Genomic DNA, 11,768 nt, shown 5'->3' on the forward strand with positions numbered 1-11,768 from the left:
CCACCCACCTTCATTCCCCATTTCTCCATGCTGCCCTGCACAAACAGAAAGATGTCAGAGGCTCTACATAGCACACAAACCATGTAAGAACTCTCAAGTGGTCCGCTATCTCCAGGGTCACAAGACTCAGCCCAGCTCCTTATAAACCAGTTTGCTTCCTGCCTCTTAACACTGTTGACATTTTATGGCTACCTCTGTATATGCACTCTCCCCAGAACACAGCCTCCAGCTGTCATATGGGTTGTTTCTTCTTGCCTACATTCACAGGCTCACTGTTAGGAGAGGGATCTCAAACAGAGCAGCCTCCCTACCTGCCATTTCCTAATCAAGCCCCTGTTCTTTCCTGAGCTAGGAATGGGCTTGAGATGAACACCCCCACAGTTATCATGCCAATGCCCACCACATCCACCAGTTGGTGCCAATGTCCACATCATCTGCAAAGAACCAATGGAAGATATAATATCACATTTTGAGGCAACTGCAGTGGGAGGACAGGATCTCCAGGTATCACCACATGATGTAGATGATCTCCCCTTCCCCCGGTGAGTTTACTTCTACTCCAGCAAGCATGCACACAGTCCAGGTAGGCAGGCACTACATAAAACCCACGGCCATTTCAAAGGGTGTCTTGTTGTGACACCAACAGAATCTGAACAAACACCTTAGGATATCAGAGCTGTGAATGATAGACTTGTGTAGGCTGCAGCCTTGCACCTTCCTGTGCTTCGGGACACAGAGAAGTGACAATTTCCCTCTCAGCTTGATGAAAGTAAAATCTGAAGCGGGCAGCAGGGGGAGAAACAAGCTGGGCACTAAGCCCCTTATTAATTAATGCATGTTTTGAAAACGAAATGCAACCGTGCACTCATTTCTGCTGGTTTCCAGGAGCTTTTGTGACCTTAATAATTCATGTTTATGCAAGCTATTTATAATTTTAAGCAGTTGTTTCATTTCATGTAGATTTTGTCCATTACATTTAACTGAGATGAATATATCTAACTGTGAAATGAGGTTGGTCATAATACTAAAAGAGAAGCTTTCCGCCCTCAAAATCGCAGTGTTTTTACAAGGACAAACAAAATTAACAGCTTTGTCTGAACTAATTTTCCATCAATTACTGACACAGACAATGTAAGAAAGGGAAAAAATACACACACACACACATATATATTTTTTTTTCCCAGAGTCATCCTTTCCCTTTCCTTTTCATGTTTTGTCAGCTTTGGTATATTTCCTATACCATAAACTTTCATTGTTTCTTAAGCACGTAATTGGTGTGTCCTGTCCTGTCTGGTTTTTTTGTTTTTTGTTTTTTGTAGCAACAGATTAAGAGGATTAAGGGGGGGACTACAAACACCAAAGCGATGAGGAGAACTGAGAGGCAGGTAGAGCTCCTGAGACCACCTTCTCATTCATGCTTTGGGTAACAATTTGGGCTCCTGCAATGCACAGTGCTACACAGCAAGAGGACTGCCTCCCTGCTGCAGCACAAGGAGAAGGCTCTCTTCCATGCTCATCACTGCAGGGCACACAGTTCTTCAGGGCATCACTTCAGGTGGTTGCCCCGACTGGGTGGTAGCTTATCACTGATTCACCAGGAATCCCAAAGAAAGCATGCCAGTATCTGGAAAAGGCAGTTGTCTACAGAATCAAAGTTTTCATAAACCTTTCCTGATACATCCAATCAGTCCATCCCTATCCCGTCCTTCAAACAAACAAACGGGTCTTCGAAAATCTACATTTACTTTGTGTCAACACAAGTTTGACCACTCTTCTCAACTTTACTTCAGAATTTGGACAGAATTAAGGGAGCTGAGAATCTGCTCTTCCCAGCCAGCTTCAGGAAGGAGACAAGGACGTTGTTGTGAAAGGTCACCTCTCCCAAATGCTGGCAACTTGTGCATGTTGCTATGCCAAGTATAGACTGGAAGCTCTTCTGTAAAGACTCTTGGTTTTTAGCCTGATTCCATTTAAACAAGTTCTTATTTTAAAAATTCAGCACCTCATTTCAACTGGAATTGCAGTTTGTCCCTCGATATAAATTGCCAAGTACAGGTTGCAGCTGTACCTCTGTACCTCCCAGCAAACAGAAAGTTTCCATCTGTGGCAGAAGAAGAGTGAACCATCCCTGCAGTGCCAGCAGCTTAACAAAATAAATAGAAGAGAACTGAAAGAAAAAAGAAGGCTGTAGGAGCCACAGGCTCCCTGTGCCAGGTTTGCTCTGGCACTAGCAGAAATGGGCCCCAGTGGGTCATTTTTTCCATAAATAAGGGATGTGGACACTTGACACAAGCTACCCAAGTGTCAGTTCCCACAGCACCAACTTCAACAAGCCAGCTGCTTCCCTGGCCCATGCTGCCAGGTGGGCTCAGACAATCACAGACCAAAGGGAAAAGCTGTTTTCAAGTCCAATCTTCCATAGAAGAACTTAAGTTCAGTTTGAAAGACAGTCATTTCTGTTGTGCTTCCAGCATTCATCAAATTAGTGTTTCAACTAACAGTTAAAAGAATAGCAATGTGATTGGTCTTAGCAGCTTACAGTAGGTCTCAGTACAAGTTAGAACCCTTTCCTTCCTCACATCCACAACAGAAGTCAATGAATCCAGGCTCAGACCTGTGGGTAGGAGCACACAGTGGTATCATTTCCTGGAGCTAAAATCAAGTCCAGCGTCTTGACTATCAAATAATACTTAAAGTTCAAAAAGTCTCCTAACATTTTTCTGTATTTCTTTCTGTGCTTTAGGATCCAAACTAATAGTTTTAATCAGTGTACATTAGGTACACAGAAGAATCAACATCCAATCCAAGGTCCACCGGATTTAAAGGCATCCTAACTTATCTTTACTTATCCTTAAGTAAGACTAAACACTGAACACCAAGGAGAGACATTAACAGAAATCATGCTGTATCTCCCAACCCATAATGCTCACTGCACTCCACCACAGTGATCACCTCTGTGCTACCATCCCATCCACAGGAGGTATTAAAAGGCTGCAGATAAAATCGTTAATCACAAAGCTGGCTATTTCAAAGAAAGAAGCAGTCTCTATTTTTCCAGAGTCTCTGTACAGATAAAAGCCACTACTGTATCAAAGGAGCACTCCAAAGAAGAAATATCCTAAAGGATTTCTACATTCCTCATGCTGACCCGTCATTCGATGGCTGGACCTGGACAGTTGGATGGCTGTCCCTCGGTATAACATCTCAATGTTTCACTAACACTCCCAGTTAAGTTTCTTCCACAGTTTTCCATCCTCTCTGCCCCACGCCTGTAGCATTGCCTGGAGTTGCTGTGGCCAAAGTGAAGTACCCGGCTCTTGGTCTCAGTGGACTTCATCCCATTGGCCTCCACCCAGCAATTCAGCCTGCCCAGATCCCCCTGCAGGTTTTTCCTACCCTCTGGCAGACTGACACTTCCTCCCAGCGTGGTGTCATCTGCAAACTTACTGAAGGTGCACCCAATCCCCTCATCCAGGTATTCCATAAAGATATTGAACAGGGCAGTCCCCAACACCACCCCCTTGGGAACAGCAGTCAGTAATACAAATCTGAAGTATCAAATGATTTAAGAGAACATACTCCAGACAAATAGGAGTAACTCATTCCCGAGAATCAAAATTAATTGGAGGAGGAAGAATATTTTCATTGATATATCTCTAGACTATAAAGTGGCACTTGAGTGACAGGCAATTACACATCAAGCAGCTTCTACTGAACTGCATACAGCAGCACAGATATAGAAGGAAGAAAAAAACAAACCTAAATTCACCACAAAATAAAATTTATGTGCACTGCCCATATGATCAATGTAAATAACCACAAACATTTGCATTAAAATAGTGCAGTAAATAATCACCCCACAGCTGAGACATTTACAGCCACACTGGTAAATACAATTCTTCTTTTTCAGAGAGGGTGGTAATTCATTAAACCACTCAAACAATACAACTTGCAATCAGCAGTCATGCTTTAATTAGGAAGGATCCTACTGAAAGCAAAGCAAAAGGCAAGATGACCCAGCAGGCCCATCCCATCCTGGTTATCCAGAAGCTGTCATTCACCATCCTTACTGCTATCAACTTAATGGAGGTTTAAGTCCTTTGATGAACATGCTGGCATGGACTGAAATAAAAGGCTGTGGGCCAAGGAAAGCTCATTACACCCAACTCCCCATTGCCCCACAACTATCAGGAGTAACAGAACACCAACTAGAATAACCCATTTGTGCCACCCACTTGTTCACTTAATTTATTGCCTTCCAAATGAGCTAAGGGACAGAAATTGTGTACAGGTTCACAGCTTTATTCAGAGGAGAAGAGGAAAAAGTCTGTTATTCCGTGCAAGAGGTAAGGTGGATTGCTGATGGAGCAGGCTGTGCCACATCTCATCCCGCAGCCCAAGTCCCATCATATCAGCAAAGATATATCCTTGCTCAGCTCCTCATCACAAGTGGAAGATTAAAATGCAAGCAGTATGCAGTGGTGTGGATGGGATACTCTGTTTTCCTGCTGCAATTCCTAGAAGAGTGAAGGGCAGGAAACGTGATTTAATCTCTGCTGCTGGTTCTGGAGCACAAACTGAAAGTTGCCCCAAAGTTAGCTCACCTACATGGCTGTATTGCCAGATAAACATGGCTAGCAAGTTCCCAGCAGAAAGAACTATGGATGCTCAAAACTGCACATTTGGGATACAGATGACCACACAAAAGCTAATCACTCTTGGAAGTTTCAACTCCTTCAAACTTGATCATTTAAGGAAGAATGTAGGACCAGAATTCACGTTCTAAAATGAAACAGCTGATTAATGCCTCATACCTGTCCCCACTTGTCATCTGACAACCTCCACAGCGGTGTTTCAGCATGGGCATGGCAGGGACTTTGGTCTTCAAATAAGGTCTGCTGCCATCAGAGCTCCTGCTGGCTGGATGAAAGCCATGCACTAGAACAAGCATGGTGCTCCCACATGTCTCCTTCACTCTCTACCAGCACAGCAGACACAGAGGAGCTGCTGAGGCTGCATCATTGCATCAGAGCGTTAGGCTTGCATTAAGCAAGCAAAGCCATTAGGCTTTGGGTTTTGGCACACCTTCGGATAAAATCTTTCCCCAAACCCACCATTTTGAAGTCTTTCTTTTTAATTTTTTATTATACTAACACCAAGATATTGCAACCGATCACCCTCCCTGATCATCCCAAGACCACCAGAATGACTAAAATACATAACTCAGTATTACAGTTAGACCCACCCCACACTACCAGGCAACACTTTTGCTCTTGGAGAAGAAAGAAGCAGCAGGGCATTAACCTGAAGTTGTGGTCAGACAGTGATGACTGATTTATACAGCTGCTACACCTGAGCCACAGCTGGAGGTGAGGGGAACCTTGTTCCAGTGGAACACAGGCAGCATTTTACCCACCTACCCTGGAGCACTGTTGAGAGCACTGCTGAACTTCCAAGACAGCCTTCTAGGGGATGACGGTACTGATGAGATGGTATACCTTAGCAGGTGTAACCACAGTATTTGCAGAAGAGCAAGCATCTGGACTGCTCCTGTGCAGATATCAAACACCTGAGGGGCAACAGCAGCATGTTTTCCCTGAAAGACAACTGCCACCAGAGAAGGTTCAGCATCTGTTTTAACTGGGCCTCACTCTGTCAATCTTCTGGGCAAAGCCTGTTTGTCTGAGACTTTGGGAAGCGTGAAGTGAGCATCAAAGCTCTCCTTCATTTTGTAGGTCAGGGAGGCTTTGGGGTTGGTGCAGTGTCAGTTTGCATTTATTCTGCAAAGTGCGCTTCAATTTTTCATTTTAACAGCACCTACAGACTTTGATTGAAATAAATAATGAACCGATTTGTATCATGGATCTAAGAATCACTCTCTTCTGGTCCCCATCACGGATGGGATTTTCTTGCCAGTGACAAGCGTTAATGCATTTATGCCCTACTTTCGCACGGTGGAAGGCACGATTGAAGTGTCAGGAAGGAAGGTTAGCGCTGCTTTTTCAGACTGCTCCAGTCAGCCTCAGCAGTCCATTTCAGATGAAAACATCCCGACAGAGCACAGGCTGAAAGGAGCCTGGATTTTAAACAGCACAGCAAAAGTCTTTTGTGTTGAATATGATTAAAAAGTAAGAGTGAATAGATTTCTCTCCTGTCTGAGATGGGGAGGATGGCTCCGCTCTGTCAAACCGTGGGATTTTTTGCAGAGCGGCGGAAGTTTCACACATCTTTAATGCAGTTACAGGCGCTTTTTTTTCCTACACTTCCCCCGTTTTTTCTCTTCAGAAGATCACCCAGCACAAATCCTGGCTGCCACCACCCCACTTCTGGGAGCTGACAGAGGATGCCTGACCATCAACCACAGTGTGACCCAAAGCACCAAGCAAAATCAACCAAATCCAAAACCCACTGAGGTCTTGAGTGACCCATTCCAGCTGTGTGAAAAAACAACATCATTTTAATAATGGGCAGCCACTCACTCGGGGAAAAAAAAAAATCAATTACCAAAAGCAGCCTCACTGCCATTTCAAAGTTTTGCCAAATTAGTTTAATACAATTCCATTTCAAGAGGAATATAGATTAAGCACACACAATAAGCCACCCAGGTATTAATCCCCTTTGCTAACTGTAACACTGCAGGGAAAATTAATCAAGTGCTGGCCACAGCAAACAGTAATGAAATTACAGTGCAAGTGGCACAGCTACCACCAGGCTCTAGCAATGTATTTGGGAGGCTGCACTGAAGGGAGCCACGGCAATTAGCGGGTGTGACAGGGGAAGCATCACCTTGTGGAATTACAGACCTGCTCCTGCCTCCTTCACAAAGATTTACAATGGCAAGACAGCAATATCAGTGTACCAATAATAGATCTGGAGTCCTTTTATAGCAGAAAATAATTACTACGTTTTTAATGGTGAGTAACCACAAATTAATTGAGTTCACTCATGCCACCTCTGTTGTTGCTGGGATTGCTACTGAAGAACTGCAGGCTGCCCCAGCCGGCACAATGCACGCAAACCTTGGGCTCTGTGCAAAGGGAACTGCACGAGACATGATGTCTTATGACATGGCGAGGGCCAGAACAGACTGCTCAACCTCCAGGCTGAATGCATCAACCTAGTGAAATGTCTTGGTACCGCAGTTCTTAATGAAGAATACATAATGCAGGGCAGTGGTGCTTGGTCTGCCACAGATCTGTATTAAAGCACAATATTTGCGCAATCGGTTTTGTACCAGTCAAAATTAGGCAGAAGAGCTGTTACTGCAGCACACAGGCAATGGGAGGAGAAGGAGGCGACTCAGCAACACGAAGCCATGGCACTTTGTTACAAGTCCATCAAGTCCACATTGGCTGTGAATTACAAAATGGGGACTGCCCTGCGCAACATACTGACTGCACAGAACAAAGCAGCTCATTAAATGGTATTGTTTCCAAAGAAACAAAACCCAAATTGCTTATTTGTTGCAGTTACTTGCACTCCATCAGCACACAGATACATCCAGCCTGGTGCCCTGCACACTGTGAAGCACAGTGCAAGGCAGTGCCTGGCTCCCACAAGGCCCGCAGCAGCCGGCTCATGCATGGACAAGTGGGTCAGACTCAGAAAAACACTCTTTTCTACTCTCTCTCTGCATATATTACCCTACGTGCATATTCCTGTATACATTATAAGACTTATGCCATTAAGAGTGCACAGGATGTGCACTGCAGCCAAGTTAATATTGCTGTTGGAGCCCCAGCCCCTGCATTTCCTGACTTCGTGTTGCCTGGTTCAAAGTTTGTTGATTTTACTTTATTTTTTATTTTTTTTAATTCTGCATTTGTCTAACGGAGTTTCTAAGAGGTTTGAACCCATTAGGGGTAAGAATGCTATGTTAAGCTCCTATTGGCACCTGCAGGAAACCTGGCAGAAGAACAAGCCCTGTACTGATGGCAAGAAAGACAGAAACATCAGTGCAAAAATGTGTACAACACAGCAAAGCCATGTATGTTCAGCAATAAGACTCAGAAAAGAATTGTAGGAATGACTTACTTGTATATTTCCATTGATAAAATCCACAGCTTTTGACTTAGGACAACCCAACTGACCTGCCAAGAGCCATGGCGTGTGACATATAGAAGATTTATAGCTAAAACAGTGACAAAAACAAGAGCAAGATTTTTTTTTTGCACAGATGTCATGACTTGGATTTTAAAGGCAGGATGCAGAAACTCATTTCTACAGCAAATAAATGGAACCAAGCATTTCACAACACTTGTGATGATGAACTAAGGCGGATGGACCTTGAGGTCCCATCACACACCGTGCACTCCTGCACACAGCCAGACTCCTGCCTACAGCCATTCCTTATTCTATGAAGCCACCAAGAACTGAACAAGACACCAACAACATAAAGACGTGCAACTCTGAAGTCCTCTGAAATGTGGCTCTTACAACACAGATGTTGGGCTTCAACAGCACTGCCAAACAACCCAACAAGAGACACCCACAAGCAGAGGTTGGTGCTGCTCTCCATTCCTCCAGCAAAGCTTTTCACATTACCTAGAGTAGTGGTCCCCCAACATGGTAAAGGGGACATAAAAAAAGGCCTCACATCAGGAAAATCAGAGGACTTAGTTCTTTTTCTTACTTAATTAAAACAAAAAAAAACCCAAAAAAATCACATTCTGCTTCTGTAAAATGTTGGTGAGTTTTTAAAAGTGAAAGAATAGATTTCCTCTAGGCTAAGCATTGAATAATTTTAAAGAAAAAAAAAAAAAAAGAAGAAGACTTCAAAGGCATGTTTTACATTCTATTTGCATTCAAGCATTTTGTTGTTGAGAAAATTAACTCAATAACGTTGCAGGTTGCATGTCTGCACACTGTGAGCTCAGCAGATGACTCCTCCAGTGCAAGGACCGCATAAGAGATGTAGAGGCCACTCTACAATCAGCAAAGTTGGTGAGTTCTCTGGAGGAAATAGCATCATCTTTGCAACTTGAGTGAACTCTGGGTGTGAAAGTGAGGGCTGCAAAGCACACAGCCACCTGCCTCAAAATGAAGGTAAAGGAACTTTGACCAAGCTTCACTATCTGCTCACAGCTGCTTCTTCTGCCAACAGCAAGTGAAATTCCTGAGCTGTGATGGCTGGAACCAAGAAGCTGATTTGGGACATCAGGATGGTGTCCCATAGTATCCCTGCAGCTCCCAAGGGACAGTGGTGAGGTGGCACAGAGATGTCCCTTCACTCGCCCTCCCAGCCAGCACAGGGACCTGACACACTGCCAAAGGATGATCAGGGAGGTTACTGCTCATTAAAAGGCTACCGAGGGAAAGCATGGAGGTTAACGGGATGGGCTGTATGAAGTTCATTTAAAACACTTTCAAAGGAGCGCAAGAGTTTTCTGCAGTAAAGGACTACAGTCAGGGACCTTCAGACAGGTTGAACTGCGGACCTCTGCCGCCCAAGGAGGGGCAGCACAATTAACTTCAGAGCTGGAGGTCAGCTCCTGATGCTCTCCTCTAACTCATCTCATCCATAACTGCTCCCAGGCTTACAATATTGCACCTATCTCAGCCTGCTTTGTGTGGACAGGAGTATTTCACAGTGTAGAGAACTACTTTATTATTATTTGGGGGGAGGGGGGGGAGGGTTAGTGGTGAAGGGGGGGAGAGATCAGCCAGATGTTTCATGCTGATTTTATTACTCTGCTGCATGCAGGGGGGTGTTCTTATGTGACTGCACCCCTCTTGCTCATATCCCCAGCACCCTGGTGCACTGCAAGTCACTCACACACACGGTCATAGTGGGATCTAATCCACATCACAGGGAGACTGCATAAGGCAACATAGTAGGGTCAGAGCCCCCGCTGCCCTCCACGTGGATGCACTGGGGTCAGCAAAGCCAGCTGAGGGTCCCATCAGACCAGGGGATGAGCCCCACTCAACCAGGGATGAAACCACACCAATCCCTGGGGGATGGACCGACCCTGCTGACACCTGCGGGGCTGTGCCCCACCGACCACAGAAGGATGCGCCCTGCTGGCTGCGGGTCACAAAGTCCCTGGGAAAGAATCCCACCGACCCCGGGGGTTGGGGAGGAGAAGCACCCCAGTCCCTCGGCTGCGGCACGCACACTACAGAGCCCCGCAGAAGGAGCCGCAGGCAACGGGGGAGGCGCCCACCGCCCCCTGGAGATGGACAGCCCGCGAGCACGCACCTCACCGACAGCCGGGGGATGCAGCCCACCGCTGCCGGGGGGGGCAGCAGTCAGCCCAGCGCAGCCCCGCACCGCACCGCTCCCCGCGGGAGCGAAGCCGCCACCGGGACCAGCACCGGCCGCCTCCCCGCTCCGCGCTCCCCACTCACCTCGGAGGAGCCGCGGGGCACTACGCACAGCCCCGATCCCTGCCCGCCCCTCAGGGCCGGCCGCCCCCCAGCCCGCTGTCTCTCCCTCTCCGCACCGCTCCGCTTCTCCGCGCTGCCCGCCCGGCCCGGCCCGGGGAGCGGCGGGGGCGGCCCCGACGGGGCGGGCAGCTCCGGAGCCCGGCGCGGGGCGGTGCCGCCAAACCCGCCCCGCCGGGAGCCACCCTCCCCCCCAGCCCCCCGCCCCGGGAGCCAGGTCCGGTGGTTCCCCCGGGGCAGGAGCTGAGCTGCGGGGAGCGGTGCCCGAAGCCCCCGCCTATGAGGGGAACGCAGCGTGCGGGGCGCGGTGTTGGTATTTTCGGATGTTCCCGAGACTGTTTCCCCTGTATTGCTTCTATCTCCGGTTCTCACTCAGCAGAAAGTGCAATTTCCAAAGAGGGTTGAAATGAACATTGAATTTCCCATTTAAAAGAGATAAAACAACACCTTTCTATTTTTTTTTTCTTCCCTTTTTATTTATTTATTTTTTCTTTAAAGTTCCTTCTTTATTCAGAACTTCAGATTATTAAAGCAAAAACATGTTTTCCAATGTTGTGTTGCTCTTCAGGCTCACTTTTCCTGGCAGCACAAAAGGAAGCGGTCAGCAGCTCTGATTTCTCTCAAGCCAGAGTCCCTTCCTGACTTGCACCCTGTCCAAGGTTTACAGGCCTAACATTAAATCTTAAAAAGAGTTCAGAAGAACCAAAGAACCTCTGAAGGACTGCCTTTATGAAAGACTGTGACAGGTAGCCACACACCAAGGTTCTCCACAACTCTCCTTTGAAGCTGATAGCTCGCAACAGTGTCTGCACCGATTATATACCCAAGGCCAAAGCTGGGAGCAGGGTTACCTGGAGCTGCTTGGCAAAGCAGCAGCAGCAGCACCCATGGGATGCCCCGTGCCCTGCCAGGCCATTCTGAGTTCACTCTTGGACGGATTCAATCCTCTGCTGTGATTTTTCCACTCTTTTTCCAGGGATTGGTCAGTAAGTAATGCTCTGTTTGTGATTTGTCCCTGTGAGAATGCCACGCTTACAGATCGGCCCTCCTGTTCCCAGGCAGCTCTGTGAAGTAGCAAGAAAGCAAGATGGGTGGGTGAGGGGGTGAAGCAGGAACAGCATACGTGTTTCCCCCACATCCCATAAGAAAATGCTATGAAGCACTGAGGCCCGGGGCTCCTGCTGCAGAGCATTTGGCTCCAGGCAGGATCACACCAACAAAGCAAAGCTGGTGCTCATAACCAGCAGTTTTTCTGTATGCTTTTCAAGGCAGCTACTGGCATTCAGTTCTGTGATGTAAATCTATCACTGCTTCTACTTCTTGATGTCAGGCCAAAAAGTAGAAAAGATACGACACTGCGTGCATTGGGTTATGTTAGGACA

The 11,768-nt window shown here is 46.7% G+C and overlaps 1 protein-coding gene across 3 annotated transcripts in view; it reads right to left on the reverse strand.

Annotated features, from left to right (window-relative positions):
• PDZD2 (PDZ domain containing 2) overlaps positions 1 to 10,459 on the reverse strand; it is a 184,277-nt gene extending 173,818 nt beyond the window's left edge. For 2 of the 3 annotated variants that reach the window (XM_015848372.2, XM_015848370.2), the window contains exon 1: positions 10,351 to 10,459. The gene's annotated coding sequence lies outside the window, so the exon portion shown is untranslated. The remainder of the gene's footprint in view (positions 1 to 10,350) is intronic. The other variant, XM_015848373.2, reaches the window with a different exon arrangement.
• Positions 10,460 to 11,768: the final 1,309 nt, after the last annotated feature.

Source organism: Coturnix japonica, chromosome Z (genome assembly GCF_001577835.2).
Source record: "Coturnix japonica isolate 7356 chromosome Z, Coturnix japonica 2.1, whole genome shotgun sequence".
NCBI classification, from domain to species: Eukaryota; Metazoa; Chordata; class Aves; order Galliformes; family Phasianidae; genus Coturnix; species Coturnix japonica.